Here is a 17326-nt window from a genome sequence, read left to right on the forward strand (position 1 = left end):
CTTGAAGCCCGGTTGAGGGGGCATGAAGAGGAATACAGCTTCCGCAAAATCAAAGCCGGAGGCCTGGATGGTGACAACAGGCCCCGCCGGGGCCGGCTCGAAAAAATTAAGTAAACTCGACGAGTTTTTTTTTTTTTAGTTTTGAAAAGAAAATTGAAGGAATCCAAAGGGAAAACAAGAAAATCGAAAAAATACGCGAGCGGGAAGGCAAACTAAATGATTTCAACAGCCGTTGAAACACATGCGACTTCTTCGCTCCGCGGAAACGAAGAAACTGGGGACCACGCACTCCTCCGTCGGGCGGGAAGGCACTCGCGCATGCGCGGTGCGGCCAACTAGAACTTTCTAGTAAAAAGTGTCCGTACCGGGGCTCCGTCGGTAACGTCACCCATACGTTAAGAATATGCTGCCTGCTTGTCCTGGGATAAAGCATTTTATTTAAAAAAATCCAAATTAAATAAAATATATTTGGGGGGGGGCGGGTGGTTTGTTGTATTTTTTTTTTTTAAATCATTGATTTTTATTCACCCTGGTTTTCAGTTGGTTAGACAGCCAAGCCTACCTGGAAAAAATTATAAGATGTGAACAGGGAGATTATATTATGCATACTCCATACTTATAGTAGAGAAGTAGCCTAGTGGTTACAGCACTAGGTTCAGAACCCATGGAAAACAGGGCTGAAATCTTTGAGATGCCTGTTGTGACTTAGAGCAAGTCACTTTGGGGTAGTTTCAGTAAATAATGCCTAAAGGTAGGCACTGGTATGATGTATGTCAAATGCAAGTTCTATTAAGGCAGTTCTGCACATAATTGTCTTTACAGAATACTGGCTTATCTCATTTTTGTATTTAAATTTAAGCACAAGCATTTATATCTGTCCAAGGCTGTATAAATCCTCACACCTAACTACTGCCAGTTAGACATGGAAATGGAAGTATTCTATAGTTCTCCACAAAAAAAAACAACCAACCAACTACTTTCCACTTAAAACTTCAAAAAGACATATGAGCCAAGCTACTTAGATGAAAGAAAAAACTTCAGGTTACAAGTGAGCCTAAACAACCTCTACCAACCACCTACCCCATCGGCATTAAAAAAAAAACTTTCGTCTGAATGATGAACACCAAGGCAACAACAAAAATATAGATTTTTCAAAAAAACACTTTGAATTGTAACTAAACTTTAGTCCATATATTTAAAAGCCAATGTTTCACTGTGATACAACCGCTTCCTCAGGGCATATCAGACTTCCATATTTGCTGAGCAGATTGTGACGTGGTTTCCCCCTTTTCTCTGTGATAGAACTCTGCACCTAAATCCTGGGAATGCTCATGTCCCGCCTCTCCCTTGGCCACACACCCCTTTGGAGTTATGCACAAGATGAATTAGGCATGCAGGTTATAGAATAGCAGCGCAGAATAGATGCATGTGTAATTTAATATGAAAAATGCAGAAGAAATCCTCTCCTCAAAACCCAAATGCCATACTGGACCTGGCGATCTGTTTTCAGCATGAAGGCCATTGTTAAAGGTTCTAGGCTGTCTTCTGAGCATTTAAGTCAGGGGTGTCCAATGTCGGTCCTCGAGGGCCGCAGTCCAGTCGGGTTTTCAGGATTTCCCCAATGAATATGCATTGAAAGCAGTGCATGCAAATAGATCTCATGCATATTCATTGGGGAAATCCTGAAAACCCGACTGGATTGCGGCCCTCGAGGACCGACATTGGACACCCCTGATTTAAGTGAATGCATGGAGGCTCTTTTTCAAAGTACTGCACATAGATTTACAAAGTTACATAGTCACATAGCGTAATTTTGTATGTCTATGTATTTTGAAAACGAGCACCATAATCATAAGAACTGCCATACTGGGACAAACCAAAAGGTCCATCAAGTCCAGTATCCTATTTCCAATAGTGACAAACCCAGGTCCCAAGTACCTAGGTAGATCCCAAGTAGTAAAACGGATTTTGTGCTGCTTATCCTAGGAATAAGCAGTGGATTTCCCCAAGCCATCTCAATAATGGCCTATGGACTTCTCTTTTAGGAAATTATCCAAGCCTTTTTAAACCTCACTAAGCTAACTGATTTCACCACATTCTCTGGCAACAAATTCCAGAGTTTAATTACACATTGTGTGAAGAAATATTTTCACCAGTTATTGCGGATGGGCAGACTAGATGGGCCATTTGGCCTTTATCTGCCGTCATGTTTCTATGTTAGTACTTAGAAGCTTCATCGCATGCCCCCTAGTTCTAGTATTTTTGGAAAGTGAACAAGCGATCCACATCTACCCTTTCCACTCCACTCATTTTATAGACCTCTATCATATTCCCCCTGAGTTGTCTCTTCTCCAAGCTGAAGAGACCTCGCTGCTTTTGCCTTTCCTCTTAGGGAAGTCATTCCATCCCTTTTATCATTTTCATCGCCCTTCTCTGTACCTTTTCTAATTCCTGTATATCTTTTTTGAGATACAGCAACCAGAATTGCACACAGTATTCAAGGTGCAGCCATACAATAGAGCAATACAAAAACATTATAATATTTTCATCTTTGTTTTCCATTTCTTTCCTGATAATTCCTAACATTCTATTTGCTTTCTTAGATGAAGACGCACATTGAGCTGAGGGTTTTAACGTATCCTCAACAATGACATCTAGATCCTTTTCCTGGGCAGTGACTCCCAACACAGAATACAGCATCACATAGCTATAGTTTGGGTTCCTCTTTCCCACATGTATCACTTTGCATTTGCTCATATTAAAATTATCTGCCATTTTGGCGCACGATTTGAATCTATTTCAATGTATTTAAATACAATTTACAGTTATCTTCAGTGCATAGATTAGCGCACACACACACAGCAGGGTTTTGTGCATGCTGCATAAATTAACATTTGCACAGTCCTGGCGCTAATCACCCCTGGTGCCAGCGTTAGGTTTTGAGCATCTGGGCCTCAATATCACACAATGGCACACAATGGCTGCTCAAAATCCTAAACTTTGCGCCAACATTAAAGAAGTCTAAGTTCATTTGGCACATTGCACATCAGTACAGCTGGCTCACAATCTAATCAGGTACTCTACATCTTTTCCCTATCTGTCCCAGTGGCCTCATAATCTAATTAAGGTACCTGGGGCAACGGAGGGTTAAGTGGCTTGAACCCACAACCTCAGAGTGCTAGGGTGGCAGCTCTAACCACTAGGCCGCTCCTCCACTTCTTTCTCTGGTGCAATAAGAATTCAATGCTGATATGGTTTAGGTTGCTTTGTTGGGATCAAGTGCTTCCAATCATCGCTTCTTTATATAACACAGAAGGACAGTGCAAAAAGGTAAACTTCCAAACTCATGGCACAGTCTCCACAGCCTTACCTCTCCCCACACCTGGGTAACTGAGCCTCACCCACAGAACAGTTGGAGCTGCAGAAGACCAAGGTGCCAGCCAAATAGCAGCCTATAAAATTCACATATGGCTTTTATTGATACAAATAGGCAGAGTTAATATTTAAGTATTGAAAAAGGATCCCAATAGGTTTCTTTTCCAGTTCTTCCAGAAGAATTTTAATAATGCATTGATGACAGAAAGTTTGCTGAGTCTTCACTTTTTCCCTCCTCTTTCCCATTCCATTTCTTTTGTCTTTACAAAAGTAGGAAGGGAAACCAACTTATGCAAGAAACCCCACAAAATGGCTCCACTTGCTTTCCCCTTCCTACCAAGTTAGGCAGCAATGCCTGCCATCACTCCACATACTAGAGATGGGTTTATTCAGGCAATTCTATCCTTCTTGCAAGATTGTTTTTCCTTTATGTTTGATGTTAAACCCTGTGTGCTGGTTTCAAATAACCAGAAATGATTCAGTCTGTTCTTATTTCTCGCCTCCACCCCATGTCTTGATTATCCCACCCAGAGAACTGCCAGCACTTAAAACTCAACCGCTATCCTATTTCTCTCTTAACTTCTTCCAGTCTCCTGCACTCTTCCCTCCCCCCCCCCAAAAAAAAACAACAAAAAACCCCCACAACTTAATTTGAAGGAAAAAGCTCCATGAAGAGATGACAGCCCTCTAGCTAGAAAAGTAAGTAGTCCTCTTTAATTTTTTTATGCTGGGGCCACTTTAGATTCTAATGAGCTAAAAGAGAGCCATGACACGGCTGTATAGTGTGTGTCAATGACATCCATCCCCACAGGTCATTGGCTGGATCCTTTCAATATAAGGACATTCCGTCCATAGGACTTTTTATACATGTGCTCTTGTATTCATTTTTTAATATAAATTCTTTATTCATTTTTATAACTTACATCAAGTGCATCAAAAAGTATCAACCATTTTGATTTAAATACATCACTTGAAATTCTACAATTCTTCATATTAAATAGAATTATCCCTTTCCCTGCCATCCTTTCAACATCTCATAACGCTTATACCATATAATAAAGTCCCCCCTCCCACCACCCCAATCTTTCATTTGTACAAATCAGGGAAAATAATACTTATTCATTGCAATAATTTGTTAATGGCCCAAACACATCTTGAAATTTATTAAAATTTCCTTTCTGAATAGCTAATGTTCTTTCCATTTTATAAATATGGCACACTGAATTCCACCAAAAACTGTAGTTTAATCTATTCCAATTGCATGTTATTTGTTGTATGGTAACTCCTATTAAAATAAGTAAGAGTTTATTATTTTTGGAAGATGTTTGGCTCTTAGCCCTCATAGACATTCCAAATAATACTGTATCATACGATAATGCCACATGATTTTCTAATAAACTATTAATTTGGCCCCAAATTGATTTCCAAAAATCCATAAATGGTCTAAAGTCCCTACTTCAAGATGGCAATGCCAACATCTATCATTCTAATTTTTGTAAACAAACAGGGATCCAGAATGCTCTATGCAACAGAAAAAAACGTTTGTCTCATAGATGCAGACATTGTACATCTCATCCACCAAGATCAAATTAGAGTCCATTGAGATGCAGTAATTTGATGCTTTATCTCAATGCTCCAAATGTCTCTAAGACCAGTCTTTGGTTTTTTATTCATAAATCCAGATATTAATTTGTACCACTGAGCGGCCTGGTGACCCAGGAAATCCACCTGAAAGCATAAGAATTCCAATTCTTGCATTCATTTTGAATTTATAGCAATAAAAGTTTGTTTGTCCCAAGGCTGACGTGTTCTAATCCACTCCCCACTTGTTCTCTCTTTATCCATCGCCACAGCCCACCTTCACACTTCATTGGGGTGTACCCTCAACATTTGTAAGCATTTCCAAATGCATTCTTTTTTGTCTATTGAGATATGCCTTATGCTTCAAGCATGACCCGTCAAATGTGCGGACAATCGTGCACCGACAATTGCCTGGACAAATGCACACAGGGGTGACCCGACCTGACAATTGCGCCCCAACAGGATAATATTTTGTATTTTTGAGGGTTACAAAGTTACCTTTTTTGAGTGTGGGGGGGAAACCCCCCCTACACTTAAAACATTCACTTGTGTTAGGGTAAGGTTTACATGATGATTATGCGAACCTGTAATCATCAAACCTTACCCTAACACTGCGTGTCAAAGCAGTTCCTGATTGGTAAGGCCCGACTTTAGTGCAGGAAGAAGCGGTTGGAGCATACAGCGAGTGATTTCCTTCACTCGCTGGCGCTCCGGCTGCTCTCTCCTGCCTCTCCAGCTAACCTTTTCTGGTTGGCGGTCACGGTCGGAAAATACCGCAAATGACTGGGACCGCGAACCACTGACCGCGAATGACCAGGGGAACACTGTATATATTACATAGAAACATAGAAATATGATGGCAGATAAAGGCCAAATGGCCCACCCAGTCTGCCCATCCACAGTAACCATTATCTCTTCCTCTCTCTAGATCCCACGTGCCTATCCCAGGCTTTCTTGAACTCAGACATAGTCTCTGTCTCTACCACTTCTACCAGGAGACTATTCCATGCATCTCGCACCCTTTCTGTAAAGATGTATGTCCTTAGATTACTCCTCACCTTTTAACTTCAACCTATGCCCTCTCATTTTGCAGCTTCCTTTCAAATGAAGAAACACAGAAATATGATGGCAGATGGCTCATCCACATGAACTCCAGAAGAAAGCTCTGCTTTAACTCTTACTCCTACTCACTGCTGTCAGATACCTATACCCACTATATCATTTCCTCTACCATAATCTCCCCACCCTGAACCCTACAATGTCCTATCTAAATTAGACTGAAAGCTCTTCCGAGCAGGGACTGTTTATTGTATGTTAAAATGTACAGCATTGCGTACGTCTTTTCAGCGCTATAGAAATAATAAATAGTAGTAGTAAAGCTCTCTTTGATATAACCCAAGTCTTAAGGCAAGCTCTAGCAGTAAATTAGAGAAGTTGAGATCATACCCAACATCCCTGACTTTAGACATGAGGGGCCTGATTCTATAAATGGTGACCTAATTACAGACACCTAGCAACATCTAACTTAGATCTACACGGAACTTGTTTGTTAATGGGTTAAATGGCATGGTAATTGACCACGCCGTTTAAAAACCCATTTAAAAAAAACAAATTTTTAAAAAATATCAAATTGCGGACCTTAGGGCAAGGGTGGCAGGACTCGGGGACCGTCACCTTTGAGCATCTACAGGAGGAGTATGGCCTCTTGAACCAAGATTCCTTTATTTACACACAATTACGCACATTTTTGCTTAGGAAAGCGTTTTGGGACCTCAGTTTAGGAGAGACTCATTTAGAGAAAGCCTTGATCAAGAGTCCTGGAAGAGGGCAGTTTCCCAGCTATACTTGGCTATATTGGGAAGAGAAGCTCCCCGTGACCCCAATAGGGAACAGTGGGAGGGAGTCTTGGGTTGACAAATGCATGATAATATTTGGTTCATAGACAACCCCGCGAAAGACAAAGGCGTGTGCCGACAACTGTGCGCAAGACGGAGGCACGCGCCGAAGAAAATTACAGTTTTTAGGGGATCCGTCGGGGGGTTTGTTGGGGAGCCCCCCAATTTACTTAATAGAGATTGCGCCGGCGTTATGGGGGTTTGGGGGGTTGTAACCCTCCACATTTTACTGTAAACTTAACTTTTTCCCTAAAAACAGGGGAAAAGTGAAGTTTTCAGTAAAATGTGGGGGGTTACAACCTCCCAAACCCCCCACAACGCACCCACAACGCGGCGCTTTCTCTATTAAGTAAAGTGGGGGGGTTCCCCCCATGCCCCCCCATCGGAGCCCTAAAAACAGTAATTTTTGGCGGCACCCCCCCCCACGCTACGCTCAATTGTCTGGGCGCGCCTTTGTCCCGGCGCGCTTTTGACCTGACACCTAATAGGTTCATTGTCCCAGCGCGCTTTTGACATGACACCTAATATTTGGACTCGGATATATAAAAATTTGTTTGCGTTACCTGTCTCCACCAACCTAATAGAAAATGGATATAAACTTTGTTATCGATGGTATATGACCCCATTTAAACTATCCCGCATATACTGCATCCCTGAGGATCTATGCTGGAAGCGTTGCGAGGCTATGTCTGCTAAATGGTGGGACTGCCCTTTGGTGCGGGATTGCTAACAGCTGGTTGGCCAGATGCTGGTGAGCATTACTTGAAAACACTTTCCTGTGCTATTAGAATGTTGTTTACTTAATGCTGCCCCCCCCCCTCCCCCAGGGATATATTGCTTATGATCATCATTTGGCAATTTTCGTGTTTACAGTAGCACGGATAGTGCTTGCCCACCATTGGCGATCAGCTAAGATACCAGACCACAATAGCCTCCTGGGGCACTTGGATCATAACCAATTAATGTGCAAACCTACCTCTATTCAACGGAATACGTTACCTGCCTATCATAGAACTTGGGACTGTTATGTAACATGGAGAGCAGGCTGTGCCTCCCGGATGGGACAGATTAAGTGACTCTATGCTACCTAGCCTCTTGGGGAATACGATAGCACTGGCCGGGGAAGGGGGAATATGTACTGTACGTTTTGGTTTTTGATTAAAAAAGCAATAAAGAAAGTTTAAAATATATAGATTAGTAGGGACATGGTCCATCCCACTCCACTGCCTATGGCTGTACCTACTATTAACTGTGAGATAATTGATGGCAATGTATGCTTTGTATATAGCTCTATAAATGAGTCAGTTGTTTAAAATGCAGGACATTTAAATCCTAATGGAGTGGTTTGGTATCAAATGTTTCAGTCTCTTTTAGTTTAACCATGTTGCTCTTTTCAGTTAATAACTTGTGTCTAGACAAAAGGGCTATCACATAACCCTATTCAAATTGCAGACTGGTGCCGTTGGTACTATAAAAAAAAAAATCAGTGCAAAAAAAAAACAACAATAACAAATTAAGGTATATCTGTGTGGCGCCTAGCGACACCTAAGTCATGATGCCCTCTGACACCTAATGTCACCTACCTGAAAAGTAGGCATGGTTAGGGGTGGAGAATAGGCATGGTAAACTTAGGCATCGCATGGTGTGCGAGTTAGGCACTGGTAAATTAGTCCTTAGCAAAACCATTTATACCTGTGCCTAGGTGGTGTAATCTAAACTGCTTGATGTACCAGGCAATCAACCTTTGTGATTTACCAAAGATTTCCTTGTTGCTGGCACAAACTTACCTGATGGTGGTAAAACCTGGCCTAATACCGGTGCCTACTTCTATGATGCCTAGCGATGCCTAAGTCCACTTAGACGCCGCTAGGCATGATTCTATAAACAGCGCCTAGCGATTGATTGACAACTGCACGGAGTGGCACCTACAAGTTAGGCACCATATATAGAATCAGGCCTGAGAAGTGTCTTCCCAAAAAATCTTACAATTAAGATTGTCTCATCAGATCAGGGCTTCCCTATTTCATAATTCTGTTCACCTACTATCAAGCTAAAGAGCAAACTTGCTAAGACCATTGATATTCTGTACTCCCCCATCACCTACTCCAACTAGTCAAACCTGAACAGGTCTAAATCCAGTGTTAACGGCAGTCTGATTATTTTCAATCTGAAAAAAATCAGATCATGACACACCTTATTACCAAAGACTACATCAGTTACCAATCAAGGCCAGAGTCAGATTTAAGTTTAATTGTAACTAGTATAATAAAGCCCTAAGCGCGCATGCGCACTCCCACCTGCGTGCTCCCATTTTCCGTGAACTGTAGGGCACCGCAAGTCGGAGTGCGCATGCGCGAGAATCCCTCGAGGCGGATGTCAGCTGCGGCAGCTGTCGGCGGCTGCAGGCCGCAGTGGCGGCTGTCGGCGGCTGAAGGCCGCCGCGGCTGTTGGCGGCTGCAGAAGGCTGAAGTCTTGCTGGAGGAGGACAAGGAGGAACTACGAAAGCTCCACAGAGGCAGGAGGTGAGGAGAGAGAGACAGAGACAGATGGATGAGAAAGACAGAGGGGCTACTAGGGGGACCAGGAGAGATGGTAGGGGATAAGGAAAGATAGACTTCAGGGAGTGTGGAGGGGGCAGGAGAGAGAGATGATCTTGGGGGAAGGACAGAAGGGGACAGGAAAGGGAAAGATGGCAAAAGAGGTGAAACAGGGTCAGAGAGAGAAGGTAGAGGGTGTGAAAGGGGGAAAGGGAGAGATGGAAATGGTAGAACCTCTGCTGCTTTGGGGCACTGAGGGAGGAAAGGTTTGGACATCAGGACTGCTGCTGCCGCCTTGGGTAAGTAAAGACCCTGTCAGAAGGGCCAAAAGGGTACAAAGGAAATGGTGAAAGGTGAGGTGGTGGGACTGGGATCAGTGGGAGGCAGGGTCCGGGCATGATAGAGGCGGGGCATGGGTGGGGTCAGAGTCAGGGTCAGGGTATAGGTGGGGCTATTCTAGCACCCGTTACTGTAACGAATGTAACAGGCTAAAACACTAGTTTGCTATAAAGTCTTCCATGGTTTAGCACCTAATTATCTTACATAAGAACAAAAGAATAGCCTTACTGGGTCAGGCAAATGCTCCATCAAGCCCAGTAGCCCGTCCTCACAGTGCCCAATCCAGGTCACCAGAATGGCAAAAACCCGAAGAGTAGCAACATTCCATGCTACCGATCCAGGGAAAGTAGTGGCTTCCCCCATGTCTTTCTCAATAACAGACTATGGACTTTTCCTTCAGGAACTTGTCCAAACCTTTCTTAAAACCAGCTACGCTATCTGCTCTTACCACAACCTCTGGCAATGTGCTCCAGAGCTTAACTATTCTCCGAGTGAAAAAGTATTTCCTCCTATTGGTTTTAAAAGTATTTCCCTGTAAGTTCAACGAGTGTCCCTAGTCCTTGTAATTTCTGATTTTATGGATCATTTTTTATTTATTAATTCACAGCGATGTACTTGTAATTTGTTTGCTTTTCTATCGGTAAAGGTCATTTTCAAGAGCTATTTTCAATGACTCCTATCTTTTTAGGCAGCTTCAAGAAATTATTGAAAACCTACTTAAGAAATTTTTAGGCCATTTGTTTTTATTGTCAATGTTTCAATTTTCTTTTGCAAACTGCATAGGTATTGTAGTATATAAATAACCTCCCCCGCCCCCCCTTTACTAAACCGTAATAGCAGTTATTAGCACAGGGAACCACACTGAATGCTCAACGCTACTCCCGACACTCGTAGGAACTGTATGAGTGTTGGGAACAGAGCGGAGCATTCAGTGCAGCTCCCTGCACTAATAACTGCTATCACGGTTTAGTAAAGGGGGAGAGGGTAAATTTTTTATGTTATGTTATAAAGGCGAATGAGACAAACAGCTCCCAGCTAGGCGATTCCAGCAGAGTTGTATGTAGTGCTGTCCTGAAGATGACTCAGGTTCCAGTCTGATGGATGAGTGAAAAATCAAAAGTATCCAGGAGGGTATGCACTCACATGCAAAGAGCAAAGCCTGCTGGCAGTAACTGATGGATTTTATCTCTGAGGACACATCCTTCAGCTTTGAATCAATAAAGGAATGAAGAATTATCCCATGTTCAAGTGTCTACAGAGAAGGTAGATAAAGAAAGAAACATTGGAGAAAGCGCTAATTCATGCATAAAAGTTATTTACGTAGAGTTCACCAGCTGAACTCCAATGACCCCTGTCAATATGCCCACTACCTTTTCCTACACATCTCCTCCCTGTTCTCTCTGCTTAGGTTTCATCTTTTTTGTTTTAATTTTGACCTGGCAGTTTCCTCTTACTCTTCTAAAATTCCAGTTCAGTTGGAATCAAGGCTAGGATCTGATGCCATGAAATTCTCTTCGCAATTCTAAGGATCTCATTCTTCCCAACTTACTTAACACTGCAGCAACAGGGAGCAGGTGCTAGCAGGATAGCGTGGCTCACACCTCAATTGGGTGCTTCATCCAGGAAGCAGATGCTAGCAGGGTAGTGTGGCTCACTCCTCAATTGGGTGCTTCACCCAGGAAGCAGATGCTAGCAGGGTAGTGTGCCTCATTCCTCTGCTACTATAAGTGCTATGCACCAGGGATCCTTCCAGAACCGTGCAGTCAAGGGTCCTAAATCCAACTTATTAAAGGATGTTAATATTGCCTGCAGGATTCCCAGCCATACCAGGAAACCATAAACCTGTGCCAGGAATCAAATCCAGGTCCCTCTTGTAGCCATTTCAATGGTGTCTTTTATAGTAGCAGTGACAGATCCAACACTGGGTACCATCATGGTAAGTTTGTGCCCGCCATTAGGAAACCTTTGGCAAATCAGAAACGTTGCTTGCCTGGTACATCAAGCAGTTTAGATTACAACACCTAGGTGCAGGTATAAATGGTTTTGTATGTACACATCTTTCCAAAATAGCTCAAACCTCTCTCTAAATAGACCAGATGCAAACTCAAACAAAAAGTTTGGCTGAGTTCTTAGTCAAAGCAAAAACATAGGAAGGACAAAATAAGGAGCTATTTATAGATCGAGAACTATAGACACTAGGGTAATTAGCAAATTTTAGCAAATTGTGGACAGAATGAAACCTTGATGAGGTGGAGGCAAGGATAAGAACCACCCTCTACTGCCTACGTAAGTGCTACTTGCTCATAAATTCATTTTATTTATTTACAGTTCTTATCTCTCACCAAATCACTCAGTTTCCAGGCGAGTAACAAACATATACATGGCAAAGAAAATAAAACAGACAAATGCACCGAGTGCACTTCAGCAGTTTAAACTTGCCTCAGTTAAGACAGGTCATAGAGCAACAGGGCAAATATCTCATATCACAATACTAGAGCACCATAGGGACCAAAGTAGCAGCCTGTTAATGGGGTCCATCCCACAAAGCACACCTGGAAGGGTTTTTTTTCCACCATGCACCACTATTTATCTGGATCAGTTTTTGAACTCAACACTCGTTTAGTAAAAGATAGTTCTATCAAGCCCCAGAAGGCAGGAGCCACAACTCAGGATCCCTGGCTTCTGACTAGAGCTCTGAACATCCTCATCAAAATATTTAAAGCAAAAATTAATATAGGCTGAGCCAACCACAAAAGGACCTTGACTATATTTTGGCATTCTTCCCTGGGCACTTCACAAACCATTCTGAGTTCTCTATCACTGTGCTGTTACTTTGAAAATGATAACCAAAACAAGCTCTTGAGAAGAAAGCTAAATGTCAGCTCGTACATTTTCATGGCTCACCTCAGTGCCTAAATATTGCTTCTGTCAGCTAACACTGGAACACAGATGGCTTTATTTGGTGCACCCATGTCTTATATTTCTTAATTATGCTGGAACACTTTAAACTGTTTTATTTTTCCAGCTCATTTTTCATGTCTGGATGGAACCTCTGTTAATAAATTTAGAATTTCATCCCAAGATGTCTCTTAAGTCTGTTGTTAAGTTTGGCACCAATTTCATGTGCTTTGAAGACTGAGCCAAGTTTGCCATTAAGGAGAAGATAAACTCTTAAAACTGAGCTACAATTGGGGCAGGGTGGGGGGGATAAGAAGTGCTATATCTGTCTAAGAAACACATTCTGAAACTGGGGCAGTGTTGGGAGAACTGAAAAGCTCCACATCCAACACTCTCCAAGTGTGACCTTGAATAAGCTGCTTAACCTCCATTCACTCAAGCTGCAAACTCTGAGAAAGTAATTTTATCCCCACTAACTGTTTATTCGAGTTTTGCAGTCCTGTGTATGCTGACAGAGCTATACAAGCAATTAGCACCATCTTAATAAAACCAAGAACTACAGGGCCTTCTCTAAAAATCCCTCTGGACAAGTATTCAGATTTCCAGTACTGTTGATTCCAAAGTTAGACACCACCTGGACACACGGTGCCCACACAACTTGCCAAATTAAAAGGCAAACTACAGAACGAGCACCTTACATGGGATGGAGGTAAATACACCAACCTGATGCACTGCCCTGAGCCAGTCACCTGTTGCTCTCCTCTACTATCCTCATTGACAGCAAGATCACTTGTAGACCGGCAGATTTATTTCTACAGATGTTTCAGTGGCAATCACGCCATGAAGTTGCATTGAAATAAAACATGCATTTTTTTGTTGTTATTTTGAAGATGACCTAGTTTTAACTGTGTTCCATGACTCAGCTGAGGCTGCTGTAAGAGTTGGGGAGGAGGGTGTAGTGGATCTGAGCTATTCCTAAACAGGCTCCATGTAGGTGTAGCATCAGGGTCTGGAAAGAGCCATGTTCTGTGGCTCCTGGTCCAAGATCGATCAGGATGCTAGCTAGGCTACACGGAGCCTATCAAAAATGTAGGAATGCATAGAGTGTTGCGAAGAAATTTTCTATGTAGCATCAAGTAGAGGCTGGTTTATATAGCATGTCCCAGAAGATTTAAAAATATACTTCATAAGTGCTTTCTTTTTAGCAACGTGCAGCCAATACAGATAGGTAAAATACTATAAGAAACAAACATTACTAGGCAATAGAGATCAGAACCACCATTTCAACTTCTGGAAGACGTTGGCAATGCAAGAAATCTTTAAAAAGGTAACACAGAACAGTTTTCAAACAGACTAAGGGCTCCTTTTACGAAGCCGCCTTAGCAGCTTTATCGCACTGCACCTTTTCAGCGGGCGCTAACCCCCGCGCTAGCCGAAAAACTACCGCCTGCTCAAGAGGAGGCGGTAGCAGCCAGCGCGTCCGGCAAATTAACGTGCACTATTACCCACATTAAACCACTAACGCGGCTTCATAAAAGGAGCCCTAAAACACACAGAGAGCTGTGTGCTCTATATTTTGGTCTAGCAACATCTGGAGCAGAAAAGTTTTAGATGTTAGTAAATGCCTTGTCTTCTTTTCTTACAGTACGGAAACCATCTGGTCTTTACAAAGTTATCTCTGCTGTTTACAGTTGCATCAGGCAAGTGAGAAAAATGATCATCGGAAGCTTGCGCAAACAAACAAGCAATTTTACACCAGCCATCTAGATTCACACTTCAGATAGTGACCTTTTTTGGCCCCTATCTTTATCTGTATTTTCCAATTCGTGTTAAGTAACTTTTTCCCCGCTTTAAATGTTAAATGTAGCCTGGGGGGAAAAAGATAAAAACTTCCTTAACACACAACCCTATATGGAAAAAGATACACACTCCACACAACTCCAAAATTTCCTTAACACACAACCCTATATGGAAAAAGATACACACTCCACAACACTAAAAGGCTTTCCATACTGGAAAGCCTTTTAGTGTTGTGGAGTGTGTATTTTTTTCCATATAGGGTTGTGTGTTAAGGAAATTTTGGAGTTAGCTGACCCTTATCCCTAGGTGAAAAGTTTAGGGGAAAAGATACCCCATAAGTAACACCCTACTTTCAAAATTCCAATTCAACAAAACATTTTAAACTCGCATGTTATTTTGACAGCACTTTGTTAACCTCAGCAATTATGTGCACAAATTTTAACTTCTGCTTGCAAACGTTACAAAACACAACGTTCTTTCTGCAGCCCCTTTGCCAGTACCTTTTAAAGTCCATATTCTGTCTAGTTTCCGATGGACTGAAATCACACCAGAAAAAAAAAAATATATATATATACACACACACAGCAAACATTCATCTTCCCCCCCCCCCCCCCCCCCCCACACACACACTCTTACTTAAAAAGCGCTGCAGACCCCGGTGGGAGAAAATAATCATGTAAACAGAAATCGCACAGATATTTCACAACCCCTCATTTTCAGAAAAATCAGGCTCCTTTCCCATTCTTCTGGTTCAATTTAAAGTTTTATTCTCCCGTGCCAAACTATTTCTCGAAAACTTCACAGAGAATCGTGAGAAGAAGGTACAGAAGATAGAGAAGAAAACAGACAGCACTGAGAGTTATGGATGGACTCCAGGCCCTCTCCGAGAGAAAAGACAAAAAAAAGGGGGGGGGGAGGAAGCAAGACGCTACCCTCCCCAGATCGCCCCCAAACAACTCACCCCCCACAAGATCCCTCTTCGCCAACAAGTAAGAACCATCCACTTCTAGGACCGATCGCAGCAAGAGAAGACAGGAAGGGACAGCAGCAAACTTACCCTCAAAGCCCTGGGATGCAGCGAGGGGGAAAAACAGAACCGAGTACAAAAATACAAAAATAAAAAAATAAATCCTGTATGTAGAAAGAGACTTGCAAATGTACTTATGGATACTTTTCTAAGGGTTTTTTCCCCCCCAGAGCAAGTCTTACTATTAATATTTTCTGTCTGTGTTCTAATCAGGAAGCTAAATCCCAGACATTTTGTTCCAGGAGCTGGGACCCTCCATAGGAACAGGCTCTTTTTTGGATGACTGAACTCTAAAACAATTCCTTCTTTTGCTACTCCTGCTTGGAGCCTTCCATTTATCCCGCGACGAGAGGGGAGGAGGCGGAGGGACTCTGAGCTAAGCAGGCTGCGGCCGAATCAACAAAACGACAGAGAGTCCGGTTTATGAAAGGTAACAGCAAGGCATCACCCCCTCAGGCTAAAACTTTTCTCCTCTGGCTTTCTAATTTAGAAATGACAAGAGGGCTTTTTTTCCGTTTGCTCCTCCTCTTAAAAATGGGGGAGGCTGGGTGGGCGGAGAGGGGATGCGAGGGAAAGTTGCAGAAAGTTTGGGGAGGAGAGAGGATGGTTGCCGCTGTCTGTCTTGGCAGGGAGGTGGGAAGAGGCGGTCCCGTCTCCCTCTATTCAAATTGGGCTTTGCAAAGCAGCTGCGGGAGATCAGCCAGGCTGGGGCTGGGAATGTGGGCAGAAGGCAAAAGAGAAATCTAAAGCTAGATTTACAGTTTGAGGGTTTTTTTTTTAACCTTCCCTGGTGGGGGTTATTTATTGTGAACCATGAATAGCTGAGAATACCCCCCCCCTACACACACACTATTTCAGTTTGTGGGCACATGTTTTTCATAAACCAAAGCCTTAATTATTGCCATTTCTACTCCAGACCAATCTTTATTGCGACCAGTAGTGGTTTTAACCCATGTTTATTACTTTTCCAGTCTAGAGGTTAGTTGGGAAAAATTCCCTTCCCCTCAAGCACAAACCTAGCAATGTAGCTCTGCCATTGGCCAGGATGAAAGATTACAGGTGTTTCATTAAATAAATAGAGTCTGATATAAATAAAATAAAAAAAAAAGTAAGCTCCTAAATTTAAGTGTGTAAATTTGTGCCTTATTTTCAGCCACATTTAGGAGCATAAGATTACCGTTGAAGATTCATCTTAATTTAGTAAATTAAAAGTTATGCCTGGTATTTATTCTTCTAAATTTATGAGTTCAGTGCTAAGTTCCTAACTTTTTTACCCCCACCCTAAATCCACCTACTTTTTATGCTCCTAAATTTAGGAGTTTAGGGCCTGATATTCAGCCAGCATAATCCTGGAAATTCAATGTGGGACCATGTCCAGGTTCTGGCACTGAATTTCCGGGTATAGAAAGCTGGCAAAATTAGGGTTACCATATGCCTGGGAAAACCCGAACATGTCCTCTTTATAGAGGACTGTCTGGGTGCCCAGAGGGATTCCAAAACCCGGCAGTTTGTCCAAGTTTTAGAAGGCACTGAGCTCGGGGCCACATCTGGAGAACCTCTGCACGTGCGCAGACGTCGGAGTGATGATGCATGCGCGTGATGCCATTGCACTGATGCTTGCACATGCACGGAGGTCCTCCAGGCACAGGCCTGACCTCAGGGAAGGAGGCACAAGGTTCATTTGGGGGCGGGACTGGGGGCAGAATGGGGCAGAGCCAGGTGTCCAATTTTTTTTTTATAGAGGAAATCTGGGAACCCTAGGCAAAATCATAGCTGATCAAGTGTGACATTTGGCACTTAACCCGCTATGTGGCACTGCATAACGATAGGATTGACTTTTACATGGTCCTTTTATGTAGTTACCTTAGCCAATT

At 42.7% G+C, this 17326-nt stretch overlaps 1 protein-coding gene across 4 annotated transcripts in view; it reads right to left on the reverse strand.

Annotated features, from left to right (window-relative positions):
• The window catches only part of BOC (BOC cell adhesion associated, oncogene regulated), a 218035-nt gene extending 202076 nt beyond the window's left edge, over positions 1–15959 (reverse strand). For 2 of the 4 annotated variants that reach the window (XM_033942440.1, XM_033942441.1), the window contains exon 1: positions 15483–15959. The gene's annotated coding sequence lies outside the window, so the exon portion shown is untranslated. Of the gene's footprint in view, positions 1–15386; positions 15427–15482 lie in introns of those variants that run through there. The other 2 variants (XM_033942442.1, XM_033942443.1) reach the window with 2 other exon arrangements.
• Positions 15960–17326: the final 1367 nt, after the last annotated feature.

Source organism: Geotrypetes seraphini, chromosome 4 (genome assembly GCF_902459505.1).
Source record: "Geotrypetes seraphini chromosome 4, aGeoSer1.1, whole genome shotgun sequence".
NCBI classification, from domain to species: Eukaryota; Metazoa; Chordata; class Amphibia; order Gymnophiona; family Dermophiidae; genus Geotrypetes; species Geotrypetes seraphini.